Source organism: Silene latifolia, chromosome 9 (genome assembly GCF_048544455.1).
Source record: "Silene latifolia isolate original U9 population chromosome 9, ASM4854445v1, whole genome shotgun sequence".
NCBI lineage: Eukaryota > Viridiplantae > Streptophyta > Magnoliopsida > Caryophyllales > Caryophyllaceae > Silene > Silene latifolia.
In genome coordinates, this window is record NC_133534.1 from 139,855,026 (window position 1) to 139,870,853 (window position 15,828).

Consider the following 15,828-nt stretch of genomic DNA (forward strand, 5'->3'; position numbering starts at 1 on the left):
GGGTAATTAACTTATGCATAAATATGAGTTTATGTACTTTTGTGATTATAAAATGTTGAAATCACGCAAATCCGTAAAAACCGAGTAATATACGATATTGGCTAATTAAAAGGCGATTTAGCATAAAATTGAGCATGTTCATACATATTATAATGCTGCATTTTCTTTATGATTGTCATAATTTTAATTTATGTAATTTTTGAATTATGTAATTTTACTTAGTATGGCCTTAGATTTAATTGGTATTTCCCGAAATGTATGGGAATATCGATTCGGTTGTAATTTTTATTGTGATCTCGTATCACCGTTTTGTAATTTAATAGTTTTATTTTATTTTAGTTACAAATGTATAATAGGAAATTATTTAATTTATTATGTAATTTTATTCATTCCGGAGTTCCAAAAGACGGATTTCATCAAAAATGACGATACATAAAGACGGTGTTACCTCGAGATGCGTGCCACAACCGAAGTTCAAGGGACCAATGGAGTTGGTTTCCGAATATGTAATAGTTAAATAGTTTTTCTATTTTAGGAAAGGCCATACTATGATTTATTTATTTTTATGCTTGCATTTTATTTTATGTCACATGCATCGCTAAATCGCCATAACTAAACATGCATTGTCCTTTATCGAGTTTATCGACCGTGTCAATTAGAATTATCGTAGTTCACCGCTTTAGTTCACTTAAAACGTGATAGATAATAAATTGACATGACCTCTCGCTAAAACTATCAATTGAGACATAGCCTTACCAAATAGTAGAAACCATGAAAACCTATTTCGTGAGGGAGTGCACTCGGCCACACCGGGGTACAAACCTTGTTACGTAGGGGAAGTGGGTGATGAATGTTAATCCACCGAATTCATGTTGATAAGGGATGTATCGGCCCCACCGTGCCCAAGTTAATGTGGGTTTGGATCATGGACACATTTATTCGAAATTTGGATTGAACTCAACAAAAGTATTTGATAAGGGATGTATCGGCCCCACCGTGCCCTTGTCGATGTGTTTTGGGCTATAGATAATTGTTAATGTAATATTATCGACCAAGAGTTCTAAAAGTAGAATCGATTAAACGTTAATCCACCGAGTTATATTGATAAAGGATGTATCGGCCCCACCGTGCCTAAGTCGATATGAATTTGGGTCTTGGAATCATTTATCTAGTTGGGTAGAGGTCACTAGAAAAATGCGTATAACTTGTTTAAATCATACATTTTTACGAGTTTAATTAAAACGACATTTGTTTTACTCCTTATATTTTGTTTTGTAGACCACTTCTTTTTCATAACAAATGGCAACATCAACACCAACTCATAATGCTACACCACTCGCTACTTCATCTTGGCTCCGATCCTTTATGGATCGATGTAAACTTGAAAAGAATGGGTCAAATTTCTCCGAATGGGATGCCCAACTCAAATTAGCCGCCGAAGGTGACGACAAGCTTCGTTACCTTATCGAGGCCTCTCCACCCGAACCCTCCACTAGGTCCACCGCGGCCACGAGGGAAGCCTATGAGACTTACCAAAAGGAGTCCGCCGCAATGAAAAATGTCTTAATATTTGCGATGGAGGCGGAACTCCAAAGGAGAGCCTTTAAAATGGGCAATGCTAATGAGATTTACTCCAAACTTGTGACCATGTTTTCACAAACTCCGCGGATCGTCCAATATGAGGCGGCCGCGGCATTCTTTGATCTCGACTTCAAAGAGGGCCAAAAGGTTAGCCCTCATGTGCTCAAACTCATGGAGCTTGTCGAGACCTTGAAGATTCAAAAGGTTGAAATCCCCAAAGAACTCATCGTAGATAGGATTCTACACTCCTTGTCTAAGGTCAAGGCATATGTGCAATTCCGGGTGAATTTCAATATGCAAGACAAGGATGTGTCTCTTGAGGAGTTGCACAAGTTACTTGTGCAAGCCGAGAGGGACATGGGGTTAAATGTGAACCCTCCCAAGGATGTGCTAAACATAAGCACAAAGAGTAAGGGGAAGTTCAAGAAGAATGGGAGAAAGGGTAAAAATCAAGCTCCCACATTCACCAAAGCTAAGTCTTGTGAAGCTAGCACCTCCAAAGTCAAGAAGGGTCCTCTTGATAAATGCCATTATTGTAATGGCATGGGACATTGGAAAAGAAATTGTTCCAAATACCTTGGTGATATCAAAGTGGAAAGATCACTCCAAAGGTAAATGACTAACCTTCTTTTATGTTTCTAATACAACTATGGTAATGTGATGCAAAGTTGTGATAATGTATCTCCCTTTTTATTGTAAATAGGGCCTCCACCAAGCAAAGACAAGGGAAAAGAAAAACAAGCATGAGAAACCATGGAGAAGCTAAGGATAGCTTTTATGGAGCTTTGTTTTTCATTGTCTTATTTTAAGTAATGTTTTGAATTTTAGAACTTTAAATTTCCATGTTCGACATGGAAAGGTATTTTGGATAATGGTTTGTATTTTGGATGATGGTGACTTGGTTTGCAACCCAAGTCACCCGTTTTATCATTTATCCTTTATGTTCTAAAATTTCATCTTTAAATGCTTGCGTTTTGAAACATAAGATTTTTCACTTAAAGGTGATCTAATAGACAATTATAGTGACGGGTTTCATTATATGTCCACATGCTTAAGGCTTGTGTATGATCATTTATAAAGTGATTTTGAGTCTATGAACTCTCTTAAAGGTATGTCAATCACCAAGTACACATATGAATTCAATAACAATTACTCAACCTATGAGGTAGTTCTCCTTATACTTCAACATCATTAATTTGTGTCTCATATCCTATCTTTGAATGTTTAGTGTATTTATTCTAAAGATAGAGTGGGAGAAAAATGAGGACACAACACACAAGACAAAGATCAAATTGTGTACTTGTGTAAATGAAGATCTACGCAAGAGAGAATGATTTGAATAAAGGTATATCTATTTACATAATATGCCGAATAGATGAGATCTATGGTCTCAAGTTAATTCTATATGACTAAAGAGACCAAGTGTAGTTATCATAAGAGTATATTCTCAAGATAACTACACAAGGAGACCAAAAGAAAGTTTTGGAAGAAAATGACTAATGTAAAGTCTTAACAAGTTTTTGACTAAGTTCTATATGATAAATTTTGACCAAATAGTTTCAATCATGAGTTTTGCTTAAGAGCCTAAATGAATCAAAGCAACATACTAGTTATGATCAAAATCAAGTTGCAAAAAATTGATATTCCGATATCTTCTATAGCCAACGTTTTAACCATACAAATGTCATTGCTTAACCTCCCTATGAAATGGTTAAATCTCCTTCCAAAAGGGTATTTGCGAGGGACGTATTCTAAATATTATTTGTATTTGGATAATGACATTGCTACACATCATTATGATATGAGTGTGTTAGAGATTTAAAATCTCTTTCCGTAAGGTTGAGATAAGACCACTTCAAAATAGGCATTTTGAAAGGATATGATGGGAACATATATGGTTTTATCCTAGTAACTTGGCAAAGCAATTTATATTTATATTCTTGACAAATTTCGATTGAGAAGTCAATTTCGAAAAATGTTGAATTGAGTGGGAGTTAGGAAATTCTCATGTGAAGACATGGAATTTAGTGGGAGCTATCATCCTTGAATGTATAAAACTCATTACTCATTAAAGAATGACGAGCCAATACCTTCTTTCATAAAGAAGCTTTTGAGTTTTCAATTCTGGATGAAAATGGACAATGATGAATCCAATTACATCATGGGATGTTGGATTAGTATTAAAGAGATACACATCGTATCAACATATACATAGGTTATTCATATGAATGAAAATGGGATTACCATTAGCAATCATGGTAGTTCATTGAACCTCGAGAAACGGTTGATCTCATGATTATTAGTGACTAATGTTTCCGCCATTAGAATAATCATATACATGTCCAATTATGAATCATATGCATAAGAGCATGATGATTGATTTGTGAGCCATAACAAGAAACGTCATGAATTCTCAAGTAGAATCCAATGAGCGATTTCAGTGCTTGACGGAATGTTCCATTATGTGATAAGAGGTTGCACATTTTGTAGAAGATCCGAGCACATATAAAGATTTATGAGAATCCCAAATCTTTCAAACTTGAAAAGAGAAATGAGAAGTTTTGGAAAGATGGTTGGTTGAATAAGAAGTTATTCAAAGATAATCTTTCCTAGTTAAGCTAGGACTTGTGAGAAGTACTAAGCTAATAATCTTGTCAACTATTACAAGATTCTGCAAAACATATACCTAGTGCATTGTGTGTGGATGGAATACTTGATCGGTACAAGTTGTATTATTCATCACAAATTCGTTCGTTATGAGATGATCGATAAGAGAGTTCTTTCAAGTTAAAGAACCAAAACCAAGGTCGAGTACCTTGATGTGTACTTGGTAAAATTCATGGTATGAGAACATGAATGTGAAGGAAATTGCAAGTGTAAGAAGTTTGAACACATGGACACATGAGATGTTAAACTTCCATTGCAATCAATAAGTGTTTACACTTATGATAAACATCACAAGGTTGTAATATGATATTGACTACCCGAGTGTGATGTCGACATTTGTCGTTTGAGTTATTATTAACTCACTTTGTACATTGTTATATCCAAACGGGTTGTAGAGACAATTGAACCCCGTTAAAGTGAACATGGATTAACATTGTTTTTGCCCATAGTTACTTATATGAGGTGACGTCTCGAAGTGACTAGAGTGTGACGCGATTGATGGCAAGTTCAAGTGCCATAGAGTCATGTGAGATGACTAGTCGATCACATAGGCAGATTGTTAGGAACTTTCTGTCGGGCCTTATGACCGCTTATAGAGTTCTGGCAAATTTATATAGCCTGGTCGTGGCGAGAGCTACTATAGTATTCAAAATGAGTCGATTCTTTTGACTAAAGACTATTCACCTAAGATGGCACAGTTTGATTAACTTTGATTTGTGTTACTACGACCTTCGTAAATGGGGTCAAATGGGCATATTTTGGGTTATGATGGTCGTGGCTAGTCGAAGGGAATGAGTGCGATAGGAATTGTCCACCCCTAGTCGGGGTTATAAAATATCTCGGGGCCACTCGAGGAGTAATAAATCGAAATGCGTGGCCACGCTCGGAATGTATCTATGATAGATAAATCCGGTCAATCAGTTATTCTCCGATCGAGGAAACCACTCTCGATATGATCACTTGCAAGTACGACCTGAAAGACACCTTGCATTGAGTGGGAGATAGTAATAGGACAAGAGAATTGGTGACGCACACTTGTCGAGGACAACTGGGAGATTGTTGGAATATGTGTCCTCCGACAATAATGCGATCACGACTGTTGATCATGATGATCACATGTTTAAGTCTCATTAAAATGAATACAATTGGGAAGTAATATTGTTATTGTCAACTGGTCAACATATATCGGTAATGATTGGTGACTAGAGTTTAACATTACCTGTCGTGTGACGGTGGTGATCAGTTGACCCCCTAGGTCATACCTAAAGGGCAACACTCTTAATTGATTATTTAATTAATCGTATAATGTTACGAGTTAATTAAATTACTTGAAAATTGACGGACGATTTTGGAAGTAAAATTTACGTATCATATTGAAATGTGATTAAATAAGATACGGTCTGAGTAATTGAATTGTATCATTTCTCGGATGAAATAATTGTTTAAAGAAACAATCGGAATTGAATGAATTATTATAAATACAATCTGTTGTGATTTATAAATTGGTAAAATATTTTTGGCACAAGTAATTATGAAATTACTAAGTCAATTTTTGTATGTGACGTATTTTATTAATACGTTGATTTTTAACATGTTGAAAATACATAACAAATATATGTGACATGTGACATGTAACATATAGACAATTGACAAAAATAATATGGGATCCATATTATGTAAAGTGCCGAAAATTGGAGGAGTTTTAGCTACATATTGTGTTTATTTTATAATTAGTAAACATAATGATTGCTAAAAAGAATAGGCTTGCAAGCCTAGTGTGCATTGTTAAGACAAACAAGGGCATGCATTGGGTGGGTGTTCTTCCCTCCTCTTCTCCTCCTACCCGGTTTTCCAAGAGGGCAAGGCAAGGGTTTGTCTTATATTTTTCTACATACACTACTTTGAGTAGTGTAGTGAATTATTCTATTATTCCATCATCCAAAATATAAGTTCTAGTGAGAAGAAAAATCCTCCTCTTCCTCTCTCATAAAACCGAAATATATAAGAGTTTTATAAATATTTTTGGTTCAATTTTCTACTAAAATTAATATTATACTAGTACTTATAATATTAATTAGATTAAGTGTTAAGCCTTGGGTATAAAGCTTGGGGAGAAATCTTATACTTAGATCTTGTTCATCCATAAGGAAAAGCTCAAGATCAAAAGAGAAAGGTGATCTCTTTTGTGCCCTAATAACCGAAATTCACTATGTAAGGACATGATTTCTCCTCTATTTATATTATTGTTTGCATGCATAAAATCCATTTTAATTTTATGACAAATTAATTATGACATATTTGAATATGTTAGTATGTATATGAATCTACATTTCCTTCAATATGGGCAAGGGGTGATGTAAGTGTAAGGAACGTGAGAATGAAAAGATTGAAATGAGGGATGCGAATAGTGACAACTTGGGATGTGTAAGGACTTATGGAGGAAGATGGTTAAGATTGTGTTGGTTAAGGATATATGTGATGGAAGGTCGTTATAGAGGGATGGAAACGAATGCTGTATAGTGAGATCGAGTTATACCACGATGTGTAGATAATGGCCGAGTTTGGGAATTTGGATTATCAAGATGTGAGCCTAGTGTGTAATATCCTTGGGCAATTAATGGTATGAAATGAATTTTGTTTTCTAGAGATATAAAAAGGGAGATGCAATTAATTGAAGAGTAAACGTTGATTGTCTGGACTAATTGGTGGCAAGTGTGAGTGAGTAGCATGATGAGAGAGGATCCACGGTAAGAAAGAGTGAGAAGGTACCGATATGAATTAATGGAATTTGATTTTTGGAGCAATGAGAAGGTAACCGGAGCACTAAAGAGTTAGGTAGTAAGAATAAGGGTTAAATTGTTAAATTTATTTTGTCGAGTGTAAAGGGAAAATAATGATGGGAGTAAACTAAGAAAATGTTGACCGGAGTTATGCGATATGGAAGTAAGGAATCGTCGAGATGTATGATACTATCATGAGGGTGTGAGTTAATGGTTATGTAGGAAATTCAGGACCACATGTTAGTCATGAGTTTCGAGGAACTAAGGGGAGTAAAAAGTTGGTAGAGTATTTGCACGATATGAGGTTTTGGTGGTAAGTTAGGTGACGATACAATTAAGGACGAAATTGAAATGAATGCTGCGGTAAATTTTGTTAACGGATTTGTTGTTTGTTAATTGGGATGTTAACCAAAAGAGAAATGAACTGTTATGTTTAGAGGTGAGTGTAAGAGATTTGTTATACGAAGGATGGTGGTGTTGTGATGTTATCACTAGTGGTTAAGGATGGCATTAAATAGAGAAGATAGCCGTTCTAGGGAGGTTGATTTTGTGGATGCCGGTTTGGTATGAATGGTTGTGAGGGAGTATAAGATGTGGATATAAGAGGCGTTTTCTAGTAGTGAGTATTAATGGTTGTTAGGTTTATTTACCTCTTATTAGACTCCTCTAATAGTGAACTAATTAACTTCTTAATTATTTGTTCTTTAGATCTAGTGCATGCATAACAAAATAAGAGATTTATAAGAAAAATAATGTCCCTTACATTATTATTTTCGGATTTATGGGCACAAGTAAGGTCTCCTACCTTCACTTGTTCTTGAGCTATGATGAATATTAGGATAATCCTCCAAAACTCTAAATTAAGAGCTCTCCTCTTGATTGCACTCAAGATTTAACCCTTATCACTACCAAATAATATGTGCTAGATATTTGTTTAGTAGTTTACCTTAAAATTGATTACTAATACTCATATATTACACTAATAATATTAGTAATCTCATTTGAACAATTTGATGATTTTCTAAGACTATTTAGAAAAGACTTTTGAGAGATGAGAAGAAATGAAGCATAAAATCAATTATGTATGAATGTGAATGAATGAACAAATATAAGAGAACAAATTCTCTTCTAAAATTGCATGGGAAAACCGGTGGGTTGGGGGGAGCTTTTTAGGGGACCTATGCACATATATCATCACAATTGTTCTATCTAATCCATGTGATAGGTATGCATACCTATAAGACTAGGTAATCATTTTGTTTATTTAGTCCCAATAAACAAACAACCCACTAACTCCTTTCACACCAATATTTCGGTCCATCCTACATAAAATGGACTACCATTTTATTTTGTCAATTGTCACACAATATGTCACATGTAATATGTTACATGTTATTAATTAATTTAATGCATATTTATCACATAAATATCATTTTATAAATTAATTAAATTATATACAATAAATTGACTAGTGATACTTGATCATATAAATAAAATGGGTCATATAATTATAATTCACAACATCTTGTAATTATAATTAACCATTCATTCTTATCTCTATCGTTTCACAAACAGTAAACTATTTTAGTAATAAAGCATTTCAATTACTAAAATAAATCTTATTTAATCCCATTACAATAAGATATAAATTTTCTCTCTCACAAATGAATTGTTCAATTTTAAGGAATTGATCAACTTGTATCATCATACAATTAATCAAATTTACTGATAAGGGCATCCACTACTACAGAATTCATCAAGGACATCAGTGGATGGACATCGGATTTTTGAAAAAACAGATGTAATAAGTTTGCACATCGGATTTTTATAAAAGTCTGATGTAATTATATTATATGGACATCGGTTGTTATTTTCAACCCATGTCCATTATAATGGACATCGGATTAAATTACAACCCATGTCCATATAATCCTCAATTTGGGCGCAAAATGAAAACAATTCCCCCGCCCCAAATTATTTTCACTAGCATACTGAGTCAATCTATTATACTTACTCCATATCATTCTTTTTTTTAGACAAACCCAAACCCAAACCCAAACCCTTAGCTTACTAATCCCCACTAGTAGAAAAAACCCCTATTACGACGCGGTTATGGTGGCGGTTTTAATAGAAACGACGCGAAAAGTTCAATAAATTGGCGGGAACACAATTTTTATGTATGTAAAAGGTCTATTGTGGCGGTTTAATTAAGAACCGACATGATAATTGAAATTTTTTATGGCGGTTCTAAATAGAAAACGCCACAATAAGTCAATTGTGGCGGTTATATTAACAACCGATGTTAAGAATGACGCTAAAAGTTAATACTAAGTTACAGTTTTTTAAGCTAAAAAACCGCCGTTATATGTTTTTGTGTCGGTTTTTAATTACAGCCGACTTTAATAGTAATACCCAAACCCTCCATCTGACTTCAAAGAAAAAAACGTACTCTTGGTAAACAAAATTTACTCCATCAAACCCTCCATCTCCATTCACCACGCAGTCAAATTCACTCTCTATCAATCACGTTCTTCTTTAGCCTCGCCACCGACGACCTTCTTCATCTGCATGCTCTAGGCTCGAGCACGACCAAAACCCCCCAAATTAATTATCCTAATAAGTCGTCAATAAGTCAATTGCGCGGAATTAGGGTTCGGTGTATAAGAAAAATGGGGCGATTATTGAGGGACTCCGTCGCAGTTCATGAACTTCCAGTTTGCATTTTTTCTTTCAACTTTTTTTAAAGGTCATCGAAGTTCATCTATTTTTCGAGGATTTGATTTCGTTTGTCATTGAATTTGGGTTTTCTTATCAGTTTGGGTTTAGGGATTCAATTATTATTATTATTGTGTTAGGGTACAATTAAGTTTTATGGTTAGGGGTTTCAATTAAATTTCAGTCAATTGGGAGATTATTCGTTTTTTACTGAGGCTCAGTTGGTTGAATAAGGGTGATAGCAGATTCAGTTGAATCAATCTTGAACCTCAAGAGTCAAGACTGCTCCTCGAACATCGATTGTTGATTGATGTGAGATATTTCTTTCTCGTCTGATATTTATTTTTCTCCAATGTTCTTTACGACCGATTTCTATTGCTGTGACGAACGTAACTTATCTCACCATTATTGCCCGACGTATAACTCGTTACTCTTATTGTTCATTCAATTTCAAAATGAAAATCTTCAATTTTTGATTAAATATGATCTTTGCATTTCATTTCTAAGTATAATTGGTACTATTGTATTATACAATCAAATACGAAGTACAGAAGTTAGGGAGTTGTTGTTTGATTAGGGTAATTGTGAAAATTTAGGGCTTTGTTTTTGCAGTTATCGATATTTTCAGAGTGATATACAAATGCTCTTTTACACGATTATTCTGATGGCATTTAGGTTGATAGTAATGAATGATTGTTGCATTACATGGTGAAATGTGGCGTTTTTGTTTGGCAGGTTAGTGTTTTTGCATACACAACAAAAACTGTAGTCGGACAACTTAAAACTGACACTATGTATGTATGGTAGTCAATTAAGCAATTTTATAGTGAACTAGATGATAATTGCCAATATTAGGACTTGCTCCATTAGTGTTGAAATTTCCAAAGGGATTTCAAAACTAAGGGAATTGTTCAACTATCTAGATAGTCTGCAATTACCAAATCTAGGTATATTTTCAATTCTTATTTAACTCCACCATAGTTGTTAAATGTTGTTATTGGAATATCCCTGCTTTATTTGAGTCATAATTTGACAAGTTCAATCACCTGATTTTGTATACATTTGCTAGAAGCACTTGATTTTATGTTCTTATTGGCATATAGCTATCACTATCCTGATTTTGTATACACTTGCTAGAACTTTACATTCTCATACATGGGATGAAAAAGACATGATAAGTGTTATCGATGCAAAGATATGGTATACTGGTTGAGTTTAGTCTTACAGGATTCTGATTGTGATTGGCTTGGTTCAATTTTCTTTGAGTTTCAATTTTTATTGGGTTAAATTTGTGTTACCCACAATCTTTCTGAGTCAATTGTTGCGATTTCTTACCAAGGTAATTCCTCTTTTTTCTGATATTAAGAACTCACTTTCACTTGGTCTTATTTACCTGTAGCTAAGTATTGTCAGTTGTCACCTGTTAGTTAATCTTACAATTTTGTGGTCTGATCATTATCTTCCACAATCGATTTGCCGTGATATTCTCAGATAGTAAACCAGTTCTCCAAGAGGTGGACAAGCTTTCATGGTTCTTGGATGTTACCATTCTCCTCAACAGTGTTCAGTCAGTTCTCTCAGGTCCAATAATTCTTGCAGTCTTTCGGATTAAGATTCATTTTTGTTTCATGATGTTCTGTCGTATGTAGTTGGCGTTATAGGCACAGTTTTGATGCTGACATGTTTCGAACCCAGATTATATTCGAATAACTTCACCAGCTAACTAATATTAGCATTTTTGTTAACTTTTGTTATTCAGGAGTGGCCATTGGATCAGGATGGCAGGCTTATGTAGCCTACATTAATATTGCTTGCTACTATGTTGTCGGACTACTTCTCGGAATCCTGATGGGCTGGGTCTTCCACTCCGGTGTAACAGTAAGTTCATCAAGAACTTAAATTTGAAATTAAGATTATTTATAACCTTCAAAAGTTAATTCTTATAACTATCCAGCCATAACATTCGTTGAATTCTTTCACCTTTGACACTAACAAAGATGCAATTGTGAAGTTGTCCAATTCTTTTACCTTTGACACTAACAAAGATGCAATTCTTTCATCTTTAATTAATGCGTAAGTTCATCTTAATAGTTCATTTATTGATATGCACATAAATAAATGTTCAACTGATTAGAACATTAAAAATGGCAACTATTATTGGCTGACAATCATTTATTTGAAACCATGTTTATATTTAGATCGGTAAGAGTATACGGCTACAATGGTGGGGAAAGAATGCGTTCTCAAGCACCGCAATGGCTGCAACATAATGTAAGTTGTTGCTTATTATGACGACAAATTCAATGTCTGATCATCAATCACTTTTAATTGACAAAGTCATGTTATTGGTTTAATTCTTGTCGAGTTGTTGTTTTAGTGTGCTCGTCAACAAGGTGTTGTAGAATGCGGGTACTACGTCACGAGGTACATGCTGGAAATCGTCACGCGTTCTAATCCAACAAAAGCTATCAATGAGGTCAGTTTCGACATTATAGCAAAACTCGGTATTTTTTCAAGTAATTATCCTACTTTGACCTGCCTATACGCATTGTGGGCGAACTGCGCCAATTCAATGAGCTAGCTGTTGCACCCTCTTCCCTTAATTATTAGCTTATATGAAGCTGCCCTTGTGAGGCCATGTCTGACTGCCCCATTATCATTAATATGCATTACAGGTTTTTCAAGACACCACGCCATATTCACAAGAAGAATTAGATGAGGTTCGGGACTTGTGGGCGAACTATTTTCTCAATATCTAGCCATAGATAGCTAGCTAGCGTAGTAATGTATTAGGTAGTTGCATTTTGAAAAACTGATTACATGATCTGCAAGACCATATGTTATGTTGGCTGGGATTTGTTATACCCTTTGTTGTTGTTCGTTAGTTGTTGAATTCGGATGACGGAGACGGTTGCGTTGTATGTTGATTGGGATCGGTTTTTATTAATTGAAATCGATCATTTTGGTTGAATGGCAGTTGGCATGTTTTGTATTAATGTTTTGGCATTCAAATTGGTGTAATGCAATATGAATTGGCCTGCTCTTTTCAATTTTTTTTTTAAAAAGAAAACAATATAAAGGACAGCGGATTTATAAAAGTTCGATGTAATTCTAGCTTCAAAGGACATGGGCTTTCTATAAAAATCTGATGTACATTACACATATGGACATCGGATTAATGTTAAAATCTGATGTTCATTACTCATATGGACATCGGATATATTTAAAAATCCGATGTGCATATATTAATGGACATCGGTTTAAAGTCCCATGTCCATTACACCCCATATGGACGGGACTGAACTCTACATCGGCCTATAATCCGATGTCCATGTGTCTAGAAGTCCGATGTCCTTCATGATTTCTGTAGTAGTGATCATCCTTTAGGTGTGACCTTAAGGGATAAACTGACCACCACCGTCCTACGACAGTAACGTCAAACTCTAGCAAGCCAATTGTTACCGATTAATGTTGATTAGTTGACTATATTAATGAATCATCCCTTACATATTTTTAATATGAGATTTTATTATGATATTAAATCATGTGATCGCACTATTGTTGAGGAAACATATTCCAACAATCTCCCACTTGTCCGAGACAAGTGTGCGTCACCAATTCTCTTGTCCTATTACAATCTCCTACTCAATGCAAGGTGTCTCGCAGGTCGTACTTGCACTTGAACATATCTTGAGTGGTTTCCTCGATCTGAAGTGTAACTGTCTGACCGGAATTATCTACCATAGATACCTTCCGAGCGTGGCCACGGATTTCCAGTTCACTACTCCTCGAGTGGCGTTGAGATTTCAAACAACCGTGACAAGGGGTGGACAATTCCTATCGCACTATTCCCTTTGTTCAGCCACAGTTCATCATAACCCAAAATATACCCATTTGACCTCATTTACGACAGTCGTAGAGCATAAATCAAAGCCAATCAGAAATTTGTGCCAACTTGGGCGAATAGTCTCTAGTCAAAAGAATTGACTCATAAGAATACTATAGTAGCTCTTGCCACGACCAGACTTTATGAATTACCAGAACTCTATAAGCGGTCATTGCCCGACAGAGTGTCCCATACAGTCTGCCTATATGATCGACTAGTCATCCCGTATGACTCTATGGCACTTGAACTTGCCATCAATCGCATCACACTCTAGTCACTTCGAGACGTCACCTCATATAAGTAACTAGGGGCGAATACAATGTCAATCCAGTTCACTTTAATGGGGTTCAACTTGTCTCTACAACCCATTTGGATTCAACAAGGTAACGGGTGAGTTTAATAAAACTCAAACGATAAATGCGATTATCACATATGAATAGTCAATACACTATTACTACTTCATATCCTATAATCTTTAATGTATTATTAACACTAGTTAAAATGCAATAAAAGCTTGGCAAGTGGATATACCCTATATTCATATATTCCAACTTTGTCAATTGCTATTTCCTTCTATTCAATATTATTTCTAATGACATGAATTTATCTAAGTATATGTCTAGACTTCTTACTAGACTTGGGCTTCTTTAACTTGAAATATTCTCTCACTGTTATCGCATAACTTGTGATAAAGTCATTTGTAAAGGGATTCACCCTTAATCCCTTCGTTGACCATTTTATCACAATTTACTTAGATTCCTTTTGTAGAATTTGCAATGCGCGAAACTAAAACACTTTTCTAGTCTCTTACTTCTTAGTCAATAAGACATCCTAGGATTTCAACAAATCCTTTTCGGTTTGGAAACTAAAGTTTGTGCAACCCTTCAACACATAACTTAGTTCATCATCCAAACATATGAACGAATCCTTAATTCTTCTCAAAAATCTCAAGGATGTTCTTTAAGGCTTTCATAAGCCATATCATGGGAATTATCTTGTTATTGTCTTATCATGCTCTAGGCATATGATACATCATGGCATGTGCGTCTGTTGGCATACATGATCATTCCAATGGCGGAAACATTAGAAATCGATTTCATGTAATCAACAACTTAATAGGTTCAGTGAACGACTATGACTCCATCATAGTAATTCCACTTTCCTCAACATGAACAGCCTATTGAACCTTGTTGATGTACAATAGATACGAAAGATCTTATCCTCATAAGATTCTCAACTTTATGCCAATATTCTCTCTCATAGATTCAAAAATCTAGAATACTTTGCACCCTTTTCCAAGTCTCCAATCACTCTTTCATAGAAGAGAGCATTGGTACATTATTCTCAATAAGTAATATGTCATCAACATATAAGACATGGAGAAATGATTCTGGCTCCCACTTAACTTCATGTATAATCACGATTCTTCAATCATGTAAATGAAACCATTCACTATTATCACATGAACGAAAAGTATAATCCTTTAATGCTTGCTTAAGACCATTCTAGTATCACTTAAGAAAGCAACGCATAATATGTTAGGATTCTTAGATCTTGATCTAAGGTTTTGTGTTCCAAACACTCCCTTCTCTAAATTCACATTTTAGAAAAGTGTATTTTTATTATCATTTGCCATTCTTCATCAAAATGAAATGAGGCAATTCCTAACATAATTTATCTTGATCAACATCTTCATGACAATCTTATGCATTTGAGTACTCTAAAGCTCTATTTACCTTTAAAGAGACCCTCGCTTTAAAGTAAATCTACTCTTGAGTTACAATTCTTGGATTGTAATGCTATGGCTCGTATGTAACAAGGTCGATTTGGGACAAGGTCATAATACCATTACTTTCACAAAGCAACATTTTAACAACAAGACATGTGTGCTAAACTCCCACTGAGCTATACTCCCACTCTAAACTCTATAGTTCCATTACTTTCACAAAGTAACTAATTAACTATAAGACATATTTGTGACGATCTAATCTACTCCCACTCTATCTCTTAGAAATACCTCTATCTTCTTAAGAGATAGCTTTGTGAGTTACAAACATATATTGTGGAGTATTTGGAAGTTCGTCTAGACTGACGAATTTGCACATAAAAGACCAGCTCTATCATGAGAGCTTGATTCATTGTCATATGCGAGCCTGATCCATGTTATTTGTTAAATAGACTCTCTATTTCAGGTATCTC

General features: G+C 34.9%; 1 long non-coding RNA gene across 1 annotated transcript; it reads left to right on the forward strand.

Moving 5' to 3' along the window:
- The first annotated feature begins 10,883 nt into the window (after positions 1-10,883).
- On the forward strand, positions 10,884-12,775 carry LOC141598316 (uncharacterized). Its single transcript, XR_012523416.1, has 5 exons — positions 10,884-11,324; positions 11,503-11,621; positions 11,942-12,014; positions 12,121-12,219; positions 12,419-12,775. It is a non-coding gene; the product is annotated as an uncharacterized LOC141598316 (long non-coding RNA).
- The last annotated feature ends 3,053 nt before the right edge of the window (positions 12,776-15,828 follow it).